Source organism: Ambystoma mexicanum, chromosome 1q (genome assembly GCF_040938575.1).
Source record: "Ambystoma mexicanum isolate Mex_15411 chromosome 1q, UKY_AmexF1_1, whole genome shotgun sequence".
In the NCBI taxonomy this organism is placed as follows: domain Eukaryota; kingdom Metazoa; phylum Chordata; class Amphibia; order Caudata; family Ambystomatidae; genus Ambystoma; species Ambystoma mexicanum.
In genome coordinates, this window is record NC_090922.1 from 1,347,562,165 (window position 1) to 1,347,576,708 (window position 14,544).

The window sequence follows — 14,544 nt, forward strand, 5'->3', positions numbered from 1 at the left end:
CACGCACAGGGCAAGCGAAGTGCGCGCTGGCTCTGCCGCCAACACTGAGTGCAATCTTACGCCAGCACTGCCATATTAACACCAGACTTTGGCAACGCAACACTTCTTGACGCCTAAGTGGAACACTGGGACTGTGAACCACTTTGGCTGGCGAGGTGTGCTGGATAGCCCATACCCAACCGCACTGCCAGGCCATCATGGTACTTGCTACTGTGCGGCCCTCGCCCCTCTGCTCAACTGCGCCTGAACCAACGAGCCCAGCTTGCACACCTGGTACGATCGCTTCCTACTTACGGGGTACCACTGCACCCGACGCAGGACTCCTGGAACATAACACCGCTGGAGGCAAAAGACGTTGGAGGCTACAACCCACTCGATTCAATATATGGGCCGCAACAAAAAGAAAGGGATGGGCCCCAAGAAAACTGGTCCAATGGACTCCTTTGCCAACTCTCAGCCACATGGGTCTACCGAGACGCCTATTGAGTCGACTGATAGCCAGTCGGACACCCCGATGGACGAGAGGATGGATAAACTGCTGTCTATGGTCCAGAGTGGTTTCCTTGTGGTCAATAGTAAGCTGGACGATATAGCGGCGACAATCAGCTCTCTGAAGGCAAGGGTTGATAAGGAAACTGCACGCACCACTGAGGCAGAGAACAGGATTAGCGCCAATGAGGACTCGATAATACAACACAGTCGCGACATTGCCCAATTGAAGGATGACCTCCGGAAAACCGTGAATAAATGCGAGGATCTCGAATCCCGATCCAGGAAAAACAACACCTTTGGCAAGGGATCCATGGAACGCCAGGTGGAAAACCTTCTGAAATCTCTTCTGGGCCCTGATGCTTTCTCAGAGCATTTTCTTGTTGAACGTGCCCATCGTACCCTGGCCCCTCCTCCCAAACCTGGAGCACCACCCCGCACATTCATTGCCCGTCTCCTCAATTATAGGGACAGAGACGCTATCCTGAGAATTTCCAGGGAGAAAGGCTCCTTATATTACGAAAACAACAGGATACACATATACCCACACTTCTCGACAAATGTGCAAATGCTAAGGAGGTCCTATGAACCAGTCAAGAGACAGTTGAGACTACGCCAGATCCGTACGTGCTTGTCTTTCCGGCTAAAATGCGGATTCAACACGGAGGCCGAGCACACTTTTTTGAAAATCCCACGGAGGCCATGTCGTATATTGAGGCCTCTATCCCGCTTCCCCCAGGAAGTCGGGAGATAAATCGGAATTTACCGCCCCAGCCGGTGGCGGAGCCGGAAGACCATGCTGGCTGACAAGATTTACTCCACACAGTTTTATCACGAAGTTCGATAACCTGTTGACGGCGAGGTGGCCCTGTCCGCCATGTGTTGAAGTAGGGCCGTGAGCCTCCCATGGTGGACGGTCATGTGAGTACAGCTCACACCCCCAGGAGACTTTCCAAGTTATGTTTGAGGGGATACATCATCGGGTTGGGGTTGATGATGCGGGTGGGTGTGGATGGGTGAAGCAAGTAAAGATTTTTCCTGGTGCTATGCCATGTACGGTTGGGGAAGATATAAAGTTAAAAGCAGGGGGCTGTTTTTTAGCAGGACACTTAAATCATTTGAGACAATGGCAATACACCTGGCAAACGCTTGCTCCGATAGGCAATTATGACACAGGCTAAAAGGGGTTTAAACATTAGACTACTCTCCTGGAACATTCAAGGGCTCAATAACCCAGTCAAGGCGAGGAAAATCACTGCATACATTGCGCGCCATGACCCCAACATTCTCCTGATACAGGAAACACATGCATTGGGGAATGTTAACACCAAATTTCTCCCACGATGGGGCCCTCATAGATATTTCACGGAATATTCGGCACAGTCCAGGGGAGTCCTGACTCTTATACATCCCAAGCTATGCTTCAAATACCACTCTAGTAAGATAGACCCATTGGGAAGATATGCGTTGGTGTGGTGGGAGTTAGCTGAACGTCAGATACTGCTGATCAACACGTATGGACCTAATATAGATGACCCACTATTCTATTGTACAATACTGGATATGCTTTCCACGTCGAGGGAGGCGCAAATAATCTGGGGTGGAGACTTTAATATGATACTTGACCAGGCCCTGGATCGCTCTTCAATCTCCCCTAGAGCCCCATCCAAAGCGGCGCTAGCCCTTAAGCAAATGATGGAACAGATTGACATAATTGATGCATGGCGCACGATACATCCGCATGAGAGGAAATTCACCTTCTACTCATCTGTCCACGATTCCCAATCACGTATAGATTACTGGTTCACTAGTTCATCCCTCTCTGGGTCGATCACTAATTGTGAAATACATCCCTGCACGCTCTCAGACCACTTGCTGATAACACTAGACATCATCCTAGATGACTCCCTACCTCCGGCTAGAAGATGGAGGATGCCCGCCACGATCCTTAGGGATCCCCATGTCTGTGAGGCGCTACATACTGAAATTGAGGAATTTCTGGAACTAAATGTGTGTTCGGTGACTACCTATACCACCCTATGGGAGGCATTTAAAGTCTGGATCCGGGATATTATAATGGGTAAGTCCTCGGGTATGCTACAAGCCGTGAGAAGGGAACTGGATGTAGCCAAAGACACAATTGATTCGCTACAGATGGAATATAGCACCACGTTGAATAAGGAAACTCTGTCCAAGACACGCCACCCTTAAGGAATTCAATGAGCTGACCAATAAGGGGGGGTCTTATACATGGCCGCCCCAGCCAAAGACCGTAGATATGGGGAGAGTAATAGGGCGGGGAGATTTCTGGCAAATATGCTTAGGACCGATAGACACCTTAACCCAATCGCTAGTATACAGAACACGGCCGGGATCACGGTCAATAGAGAACAGGACATTAACTCCACCTTCGTGGATTTTTACTCCACTCTGTATTCTAATCATGATGTTAAAACCAAAGAAGACACTTTCAGGTACCTGGACTCCTTAGACCTCCATATGCTAACCCATGACACCTGGAACATACTAGATCAACCCGTCACACTTGAAGAACTCACAGCGGCCATTAAATCTCTGTCCGGTGGCCGTGCCCCAGGCTCGGACGGCCTGACCACGGAACTGTACAAGGAATTTCAGGGTGAACTGGCCCCATTACTGTTGAAAGTGTGGGAGAAGGCTATGAATCGGGGCGTCCTCCCAGACTCGATGCACAAAGCAGTTATCACGGTCCTTCTGAAACCTCGTAGACCAGCGCAAGATATGGCCTCTTATAGGCCCCTCTCCCTAATCAATACCGATGCGAAAATCTTCACCAAGGTGCTGGCCACCAGACTTGTACCGTACATGCCAATCCTGGTCCACCCCGACCAGGTTGGCTTTATACCAACCAGATCTACAGCTCCGAACTTGAGGCGAATATTCAATGTAATGGCACAGATAGATCCAGAGGCAAAAGCGTCCGTAGTGGCCCTAGATGCCGAGAAGGCCTTTGATTCCGTCTCCTGGACATACCTTTTCCTAGTGCTTGAGAGGTTTGGTCTTGGTCCATACTTTATCAAATGCGTGCGGTTACTAAATACTCAACCATCTGCTAAGGTCTTAACCAATAATACTTTGTCCTCTATATTTCAACTACACAGGGGGCCAGACAGGGCTGTCCCTTTTCGCCCATTCTTTTTGCACTTACCATAGAACCAATGGTGGAATATATCCGTCAGAACCACTCGCACAGAGGCCTCAGAATGACTGGTCCCCCCCAACTCATATCATTATACACGGACGATACGCTGCTGTATGTCCGAGACCCACAAGAAAATGTGCAAAACATTATGACAGATATACACAAATTCTCAGATTACTCTGGTTATAAAATCAACGTCCCGAAGTCTGAAATATTCCCATTGACCCCTGCTACGGGTGACCTTTCCAATATTACGGGGTTCAAACCCACCCCCACACAGGTAAGGTACTTGGGGATCATGGTAGCCAGAGATAGACAGCTGCTATACTCATAATCATGGTGAACTATTACTCACTCTTACGACCAAGCTCCAACTCTGGGCTAATCTCCCACTGTCCCTGTATGGCCGAGTAGCCCTACTCATAATGGTGGTTCTACCCAAACTTTTATACTACTTCAACAACATCCCGATATGGCCCGGTAAACCCTTTTTCACAAAACTTAAATAATTGGCGTTCTCTTTTATCTGGAATGGGAAAACTGCCAGGCTGGGGTGGGATAAGATGGTGGAACCATACTCACAGGGTGGTATTGCACCTTGGTATAGGCACCTGATTTCGAATTGTATTATATAGCTGCACAGGCACAGTTTGTGAAACACTGGTTCGATCCCGAGGACATGGCCCCACATATTCTGCTTGAAAAACACGCTGTCCGTCCTAATGACATACGGTCTGTCCTCCTTAACCCCATCTACGGAGACGTGTGCCCATTCGACCCGGTGTACACTACCACACGAGCTTGGTCTAGGATCTATAAGAGGATTGGCCTGGAAACCCCCTATAACCCAGATATCCCCCTATGGTACTTCTCTGGTATCTCCCCGACCTTTGACAAGACCCTTCAGTGATCCTGAGATCCTAACAAACTCTTTATGATGCGAGACATGTTTCCAGATGGCACGTTTTGCGAACTCACAGATTTCATAGAGGCGGTGGGGGGAGGCCAGCTTAAACGCTTTCAATTCCATCGTATGAGGGCGGCCTTTGCTGCTAGATGGCCATCCTTCCCAGTGGAACCCCAGACACATGAGTGTATCAGAGCGGTGGTAACAACGGATGGCCGTAACAAGGGGGTTTCGATGCTATATACCTTGGTGCAATCCCACTCCCCTTCATGCAACACTATCAGAGAAGCCTGGGAACGGGATGTGGGCACACAATTCGATGACGTGAGATGGGCCCAATATTGTCAATTTACCAAATCTGTCTCAATGAATTCTGGGCTCCGACTGATTCAATTTAAAATCTAGAATCAGCTACATTATTCCCCGGCTAGGCTGGTTAAATTTGTGGAGGGTTGTACAGGGCTTTGCCCCAAATGTGGCGCCCCCGATGCTGGGGCGTATCATATGTACTGGTCGTGCCCTGTTATTGCGGATTTTTGGCGAGAGGTGGCTGGGCTACTGGAAGAAATAACGGCGATCCCGGGCACTTTATCTCCCTTGAAGTATCTGTTTGGCGACATTGGAAAAGTGAAAGAAACCACGAGAATTGCCAAACGATGTATCCTTAAATGCTCGAAATTTGCTGCTGGTCCTACCCAAACTAATTCTTGGAAGACTTATGCATGGTAAATGATGATGAGGAACTCTTTGTATTGTCAGTCCCGACTCCCTGCCGCCGGTCGATAGGTAATTATGAAGTCAAACTCGGCAAAGAATAATGCCCAACGGAGTTGTCTAGAGGATTGGGCTTTTGCGGTTTTCAAATATTGCAGGTTTCGGTGATCCGTAATCACAGTAACGGTGTGTCGGGCCCCCATCAGATAATGCCGCCAAGCCTTAAAGGCAGACATGATAGCCAGAAGTTCCTTGTCAGTAATCGTGTAATTGATTTCAGGAGGCGAGAATTTGCGGGACCAAAATGCCACGGGATGTAACTGATTGGTTACCGGGTCCTTTTGTGATAGAACTGCCCCCATGGCAAGGCTTGAAGCATCAGTTTCCACGATGTAGGGGAGTTCGGGGCGAGGGTGTTTTAAGATTGGTGCGGAGATAAATTTAGTCTTCAAATCCTGGAAAGCTTGTTCCGCCTCGGTAGACCATTCAAAACGTTTGTTTTTCTTTAACAAGGCAGTGATGGGCTGGACTATTCGAGAGAATTCGGGGATAAACCTGCGGTAAAAGTTAGCGAAGCCTAACATGCTTTGCACACCTTTAACGGAGGATGGTGATGGCCATTTGAGAACTGCATCGACCTTCTTTGAATCCATACGTAATCCGCCAGGTGATAATATGAATCCCAAGAATTCAACTTCAGTCACGTTGAAAACACATTTTTCCAACTTAGCGAAAAGTTTGTGTTGACGCAATCTTTCGAGGACCATTTTCACGTGTTTTCGATGTTCAGATTCCGATGAAGAATAAACGAGGATGTCGTCAATGTAAACAACAACACACACATCTATGAGCTCTCTGAGGACATCGTTCATAAAATATTGAAAGGCGGCCGGGGCATTGCAAAGTCCGAAGGGCATGACCTGATATTCAAATAGCCCATACTTGGTGCGGAAGGCAGTCTTCCATTCATCGCCCTCTTTTACTCGTACCAAGTGGTAAGCTCCTCTAAGATCCAGCTTTGTATATATGCATGCTTTTCTGACTTGGTCCAGGAGTTCAGGGATCAAAGGTAACGGATATCTAGTCTTAACGGTGATCTGGTTCAGGGAGCGATAATCGATACAAGTTCTAAGGTCTCCTTCCTTTTTTGGAACGAAGAACAAAGCTGAAGAAGCAGGGGACTTGGAAGGACGAATAAACCCATTCGCCAGGTATTGATCCAGGTATTGTCGAAGGTGAAGGTTCTCAGGCTCGGTGAGGGCATAAATTCTACTACAAGGAGGAGTAGATCCAGGTATCAGGTCTATCTGGCAGTCATAAAACCTATGAGGAGGTAGAGTGTTAGCCTGATCCTTCCGGAAAACATCTTGGTATTCAAGGTATTCGGAAGGTAACTGGGGAGTCTCTGAAGAAATTGCTGCCAGTGCAACACCAGGTGGAGAGTGACAAGTAGAGACACATTCTGGAAACTGGACCGTTCTTGCTCGCCAATCGATCAGAGGATTGTGTTTCTCTAACCAAGGTATTCCTAGAATAATCTGAAACTGAGGGGCCTTGATCACATCGAACACGATCTTCTCATGGTGTCCATCTTGACTTACTAGCGTCACCTCTTGAGTGGTATGCGTTACAGGCCCGGAGGCTATCTCCGTACCATCCACTGTAGTAATGGCGTCCTTTACAGCCTTGGGACAAAGAGTTAGATTCATCCTCAAAACCATTTCATGATCCACATAATTGCCGATGGCACCGCTATCGACGTAAGCTTCAATTGCATGTAATCGATCCGGGTTATCAGGGCTAATGAGGACCATAGGTATCACAAAATGCGAGGTCACGGAACTGGTTTTCACGCTCGGCAAGAGGACCTCTATTCTTGTCGGGCGAGGTCGTTTCCCTGCTCAGAGTTTGTAACTTTGGTAACTGCAGCTCCTACTGCCTTCTTGGCAGGTTTCACCGGACAGTCTCGAAGAAAGTGCCCTGAGTTTCCGCAATATAGGCATAATTGCAACTGTTTTCTCCTTTCCCGCTCCTTTTGTGTTAGGGGACCTTTCAGACCCCCTATTTGCATGGGTTCCCCGGAGTCTACTCCTTTGGAAGGAGTTGGCGGTTTGGAAAATACTCGAGCATCAAACTTGGAACGGTCGGCCTTCCTGTTCTGCAGTCTATGATCTATTTGAACGACCAAGTCTATATAATCCGAACAGTCTTGTGGGGGATTCACTACTTGGGCTAAAACGTCTTTGAGCTCTCCACGTAGACCTCTATAAAACAGCGTAATCCTTTTGTCCTCAGGCCATTGAGTTTCCACTATTAGTCTATTGAAAGATGCAATATAAGCCAAAAGGTCTTGATTACCCTGTCGCAACGAAAGAAGCTCATTGTCCAAGGCCTGCCCCTGTGAATGTCTTGCGAACAGTTTTTCCATACTAAGCTGAAAGGCTTGAAAATCATGGAGAACCGGATCATCTTGATTAACTAGAGGGATCGACCAGTCTGCCGCATTGCCACTAAGGTACGAAAGTACAAAAGCTACTTTAGCTTGATCAGTTGGAAAGGCTGCTGGCCGGCATAAGAAGTGCAACCGGCACTGATTGATAAATACTGCAAACCTCTTTGGGTCACCAGAAAATCGTTCGGGCGGAGCCAGAGGTACATTCCCAGGTAGGTTGATCTGCACTGGATTCATAGAGGATGTTGAAGGAAGATTTGCCCCTGATGCGGGTAACGGGGTTTGTCCGGCTTGTGACTGTAGCAATTGTCTAGCAAGACCGTCTGTTCCCTCCTTGCAAATAATTAGTTCCCTTATTAGAGCATTCGTTTCCTGACGAGCTGCATGCACTTCCGCCCTTAGTTCCCCAAGTAACCGGGCTAGGTGGTCAGTATCCGAGGTTTCCATAGCGCCTGGGCGAGAGTTTTGCGGTAGGCTTTGCGTTCTGTAACGCTCACCTGATTCTCGCAGAGGCGCCGGTCTTGACTGGGCGACTACCGTATCTTCCAAGGTGATGTGTAGCACCCGGTTGGCTCTTGGGCTGGACCTCTGTGCACTGTATGCCTGACTTCAAGAGTAAGATGTCTTAGGTAAGTGAATGCCGAGCTCTCCATCTGCCTCGGGGCAGGGTGCTGTAACCAGTTTCTTCACTGGATCGGTAGCGCAGGCCTCTTGACTTCAGAGGACTGCTGTCCGTCGTTTACTGCACGAACTGTAAGTTTCGAGTAATTCTATTGTCTTTAAAGTCTTTAGTAATGATGTCTCTTGTTTTGCAGGTTCCGGCGATGGCGGATGACGGGCTGAAGTGAGTTGAAGATGGAGTCCGTGTGATGAATAGAAGCGCCTGGAAGCACGTAAGTAAGCGCTTGTTGCCTGCTTCACGATGCGCTTTAACTGTCTTTTATTTTGCAGGTACAAGTTCGGAGCGGCTGCAGGGTGCCGGAATACCCACTGGGTTAGGTGTGGAAAGGAGTAATGGCACGTGAGTATTAAAGTTCCCCAATGTCTTTAAACGCACCTTGTTTTGTCTTTTAGATGCGGGATGTAGCGCCGAAGGCCTCCGGAGCGTGCGAAGAGTTGGTAAGCTTTTGTCTTTCAGATGCCGGAATGCAGTGTGAAGACCTCCGGAGCGCACGAAGAGTAGGTAAGCCTTTGTCTTTCAGACGCCGGAATGCAGCGCGAGGCGTTGGTGGCAGCCGATGGACCAGGTAAGTGAAGAGCTGTCACTGAAGACCGTAATGCTAACCTGTTCTTTCTTGTCTTTATAGGTGTTGCTGAAGACTGGATTCAGAATGGTAAGACTTTTTTTCCTTAGGCCCAGGATCAGATGCAGAAGACACGATGAGCGTTCTGCTGCTGAGAATGCAGAATAACGCAAAGCAAGATTCATCCACCGGGTTTGGTTTAAATAGCCTCCTGTAGTGCTTAGGTGTCTCCTTCCACAGCCATGCCTTGGTAAGAAAAGAGTTCCTGCCTTCCAGAAGAGTTCCAGTGTTCTGAATCTAGGGAGTGGCTCCTGCCCCACCCAACAGGAAAATTAGTTCCACACAGAAGAGGATCAGAGACTCAACTGGCAGGCAAGTAAGCAGCATGGTCTGCTGCAGGTAAGTCCACCCAAGCATTATGAGCCCGGCGCTTCCAGCGCTGGGACTGGGCATATTTATGAGGCTGGTGCCACTGGCGCCAGGACTGGGTCCAAAAGGTCCCAATTGGGACTGGTTGGCCCTCGGAACCTGGGTTATGGATCTGCTTCCAAGGGAGTTGGGAAAACCCTGACCTTTTGGAAGCAGAGATCATGACAGAAATGGATTCCCACAAACTGAAAGAAAGACTCTACCTTTTTAAAACTTGAACCACTAAAAAGTGCAGCCGCTGCACAAAGTAGATTGCCTGCTGGCAGTTGCCCCAGCATGGGTTGTGCAGACCATGAGAAAGGATGATATTTTGTACAGGTGGCATGTATTTTAAGGTTAGTGCCTCGAATTGCACGAGTCACATTAATCAATGGCTCCCCACATACTTCCCCACCAACCGAATGCCCACATTTCATCGGAATAATAATATCAATCAAACAACTATCGAATACAATGAATTTGGCCTCTTTCCTTATACTGTCACTCTGCATCCCAGCTGGTTCGGCCTGTAACGTTGAGGACATGTCACTCACATGAAAGGTAGAATCTCTGATATCGTCTTCCTCTATGTTCAGTAATATTGATGGTGTTTCATTGTCGTCCACTTCATTTTCTTCCATTGCAACATCTGTTCCTTCTCCGGCGATGGGTGAATAAAACAATTTCTTCAACTTTCTCGCGGTCTTAGTTTTTGCGGGTGTGGATTCTGTAAATTGATCTCCGACTGCATCCGAACTATCAGGAGGACATTCACTATCAATGGCTGGTGGTGGTATAGCTCCGTTGTCAATCACTTCATATTCTTCCCATTGGCACGATGCATCTCCAGTCTCAAGTCCCTGCCAAAAGGTTTGACAAGCAACATCTCTCGTTCGCTTCACTGTCTGTGTAGATCTAGTTCGTACACCCACTCGCAACCAGAGGACAAATTGGAAAAGGGATGTTCAGTTTAAACACAACTTAACAGTATTGAACTATTAACAGTGAAAAACAACATAATATAGTGACCAGGACACTAACCTTCTTTTGCTTTCTTTTCTTTGAAACTTTCTTGCCTCGAACTTCAACATCAGGACGCTGTTGCTCCGACTCGTGTGTGCATGTCTCCACTTCCTCTTGCGCTGCAACGACTATATTTTCATGATAAGCACATCCATCACGCACTGACGCTCCATCGACTCCCTGAAACATAGAACTTTCATTAGTATGTATAATAATATTGAAAACACAAAATGTACTTGGGGACCAATACCCACATACATCTCAATAGCAAAACACGAATGAACGCTTTGTGTAGAACATTCAAACGACAATTATTCACGCTTTGTTGATCTAGTTAGATGGAACTGTCAAGATCCATACCTCGGGCTCCTCATAGACTTCCATTGATGATATTATTGAAGATGATGCTTCAGTAACTCCCTGAAACACAGTAATTGCATTAGTATGGTTTTCTATTTTGTTAAAAAGAACATAAACTTTGTGCAGGCGTCAACGGCTCATCTAAATAGACCTGCACAAATGATCAGTTGTCTAAAATAAATAATGGATATCTAAATATGATTCGATTTGCTCGATCGTTGGAAGTGTCACCACCCAGAGATCTGCATCAACTACTAGGGGTGATGTTCTTGTAGAAGAAGCTCCGTCATCTCCCTGAAACATAGTACTTGCGTTAATAAAGAAGGAAGTATAGCGGATGTAATCACGTCATATGATTTCGCTTGATCGAACTGTCAGTATCCATACCTCGAAATGCATAAGAACATCAAGGGACGATGCAACTGCGGTGCACACTTCTGCAAGCTGTTGCGCCGACCCGTAACTGCATGCTCCCCCTTCTTCTTGGTCTAATGCTCCATCGACTCCCTGAAACATAGGACTTTCATTAGTAATGAACACAATATTGAAAAAAGAAGACACATAGGAGGGCGACGACAGAAGGACATATCAATGGCTAAAAACGAAAGAAACATTGTGTGTAACAATCACGCTACAAGAATGCAAGATCTGATGATCTCCATCGATGGAACTGTCAGGAAACGTACCTCGAGCATCTGAGTGACATCAACGGTTGTCGTCAATACGTTGGACTCCTCAGCATCTCCCTGAAAGACAGTACTTGCATTATTTTGGATAACAATAATTATAACTGAAAACAAAGACTAGAGGACGAGTACAAGGGTGTACCATTAGGTAAAATAATCACACGATAAATTAAAACTATTGATTTACATGCCCAAAACAAGTCAGTGGCAGAATAGCTAAGTAAGATTACCCGATAGGCGCTTGAAGTGGCTGATGACTGCAATAACGACACGGATGGAGAATCTTCCGCCTTCATATTGAGTGGATACATAAATGGGGAAATTATTGTTAGCTAATGCTACACACTACCGCAAGGCCGAGAGATAAATACGTAAACTTGACTCACCAGTGGAGGGATGTGGACGAATAGAGTGGGAATAGCGGTTGAGAGCAATTTTCGCCTCGCTCGCGGTGTGTTCTTCTTTATTAGCAATGATGTGGAGTACATGTCTGAGCTAAAGTGCCTGCTGCAGATGCGGTATCGATCACCCCTCTTGTCCGCAAAGACTTCTAGGACTCTACTTTCAAGCTCAGACGGTGGATATCCGCAATATCGGACCCATTCTCTTATCTGATCTATTGTCTTAGGGAAAACATGCATTATAGTACCTTCAGATTTATTATGGGTCTTCGAAGGGCAACCGCCAATGGAACAGGCAGGCATTGTGGAAAGTTCTGAAAAGTAAAGATCAACAATTCTCTATGAATACCAATGTGTTAAAAAATTAAATGACACATAAAAGATTCAATGCAAGGTTCGTTTTGGTTCTTGGAACTATACACGTTATTCACATGCGGATAAGTATTTGAATAACTTAAAAAAATAGAAAGATAATTTGACTAAACTCAGAACATGTGACTAGTTCCTTGCATGTACTGTCTTGAACGAAAAGAAATTGGACGCAAAATGATTATGGTACATGGCCTTACCTTGACGAACAAACAGTTAGATGCAGGGATCAGAGTAGTTTCTTGTCGTAGAACAGGGAGCAGTTCACAGGTTTGCAAACTGACGAGTTTCCTCGAAGTGGTCACGGAAGTTCACAGAGACGAAGAGCAGATAACCAGCACCTTCACGGGTTGACTAGCAAAGCGCAAAGAAGTTCTCATTAGAAATATGAAGTGGGTTATAAAGAATTCGAAACAGGGGTGTGTTTGTGAATGAATGACGTGTATATGTCGTGGCATTATGCGGTTTGCAGGGGGCCGTCCAGCGTGAGGGGGGATGCTTGGCAGGAGACACGGGGTCTGGAGGTAGACATGGGAACAACAACCCATGCTCTATAGACCACTTTGAAGTGTACATGGTCTTTGGCACCTCTTGGCCTTTATCGCTCCCTGACAGCTCCACTTGCCAGCACAAGTACCCCGGTGCGAACTGCCTTTGATAGGGCGGGGGGGGTGGATTGGGGCAGTGGTCGTGCAGACAAGACACAGGAAGACTCGTGAATGGAGACACACTTATGTGGATTGCAGGGGGCCGTCCAGCGTGAGGGGGGATGCTTGGCAGGAGACACGGGGTCTGGAGGTAGACATGGGAACAACAACCCATGCTCTATAGACCACTTTGAAGTGTACATGGTCTTTGGCACCTCTTGGCCTTTATCGCTCCCTGACAGCTCCACTTGCCAGCACAAGTACCCCGGTGCGAACTGCCTTTGATAGGGTGGGGGGGGGTGGATTGGGGCGGTGGTCGTGCAGACAAGACACAGGAAGACTCGTGAATGGAGACATACTTATGTGGATTGCAGGGGGCCGTCCAGCGTGAGGGGGGATGCTTGGCAGGAGACACGGGGTCTGGAGGTAGACATGGGAACAACAACCCATGCTCTATAGACCACTTTGAAGTGTACATGGTCTTTGGCACCTCTTGGCCTTTATCGCTCCCTGACAGCTCCACTTGCCAGCACAAGTACCCCGGTGCGAACTGCCTTTGATAGGGCGGGGGGATGGATTGGGGCGGTGGTCGTGCAAACAGGACTCGTTTGCCGCAGGGCCTCACCAAGGAGAGGCCATCTAACTGCATGTAAGAGGCAGGCTGCAGGATCTAGTACATGGAAGGCAGGGGGGTGAGTTTATAAATACCTCACCCTCCCAGGAGAATATATGGGTGCAGTTCACCCTGGAGACCCTGGATGCCTAGGCAGTTAGTCAGCAGCAGGCTGGCCTGTGGTGGCAAGGCGGCACGGGCCAGAGGAGGTCATCTCTGTACCCGGTGCCCAAAAGGATGATTTATTATGATCAACCATATGGATTATTTACCTATAACCATGTTTTGTATCAATAAAATCCAACGGCCTTTTATTGCCAACGCTTGAACAAAGTGGTGTGCTAAGTATTTTTGGGGGAGGAGGCAAGGCCGGGAGGCTTGATGCCAACCCGCAAAATAACATATGTATGTCTGCTGCATATGGGTTCAACGGTTATGTGGATTGAAGGCCGGCGACATGTGGTGTGACAAGTCAAGGCACAGGAAGACTATTCAATGGAGACACACTAGATTCATTTAAAAAATCAAAACAACCATTGTTAAAATATATGTTGGGTTTTATTTTAGATCTTAATTACAATTGAACATAAATAATAAACATTACACATTGTAAAGTTCCGGTTGCAGCACATCCAGGGAAAATCCGCGGTATTGTCCACTGTCGCTGGGGAAATGTTGTCTAATGGCAAGTACCGCAGGTATTATTCTCCGAACGCAGTGTCCGAGCCTACCGTGAAGCCACCAAGTGAAGCAACGATAGGCCACCAGCCTGTTCCACCTGTGAAAAAGAAAGATGCAAACTGTATTAAAATGACAAAACTTTCTTATCAATGTCGATTCAGGTAAAAAATGTCATTCTGCTTTGAAAAAAATTCTATCTAGAAAATGCACAATATGGAACCAATTTACATGCGTTCGAATGATATGTAGATGTAATTTTATATGTGGGAGACGACCAGGAAATAGTAGTGGCATCACTGACATCACAACCAGAGTATACTTACTCGTTACTCGGATTACGCGGACGAACAGTGCCACGAAGTTCGTGCA

The 14,544-nt window shown here is 47.2% G+C and overlaps 1 protein-coding gene across 2 annotated transcripts in view; it reads left to right on the forward strand.

The window, feature by feature from the left end:
- TTC39A (tetratricopeptide repeat domain 39A) overlaps positions 1-14,544 on the forward strand; it is a 1,012,086-nt gene that overhangs the window by 914,834 nt on the left and 82,708 nt on the right. The gene's annotated exons all lie outside the window — the stretch shown is intronic.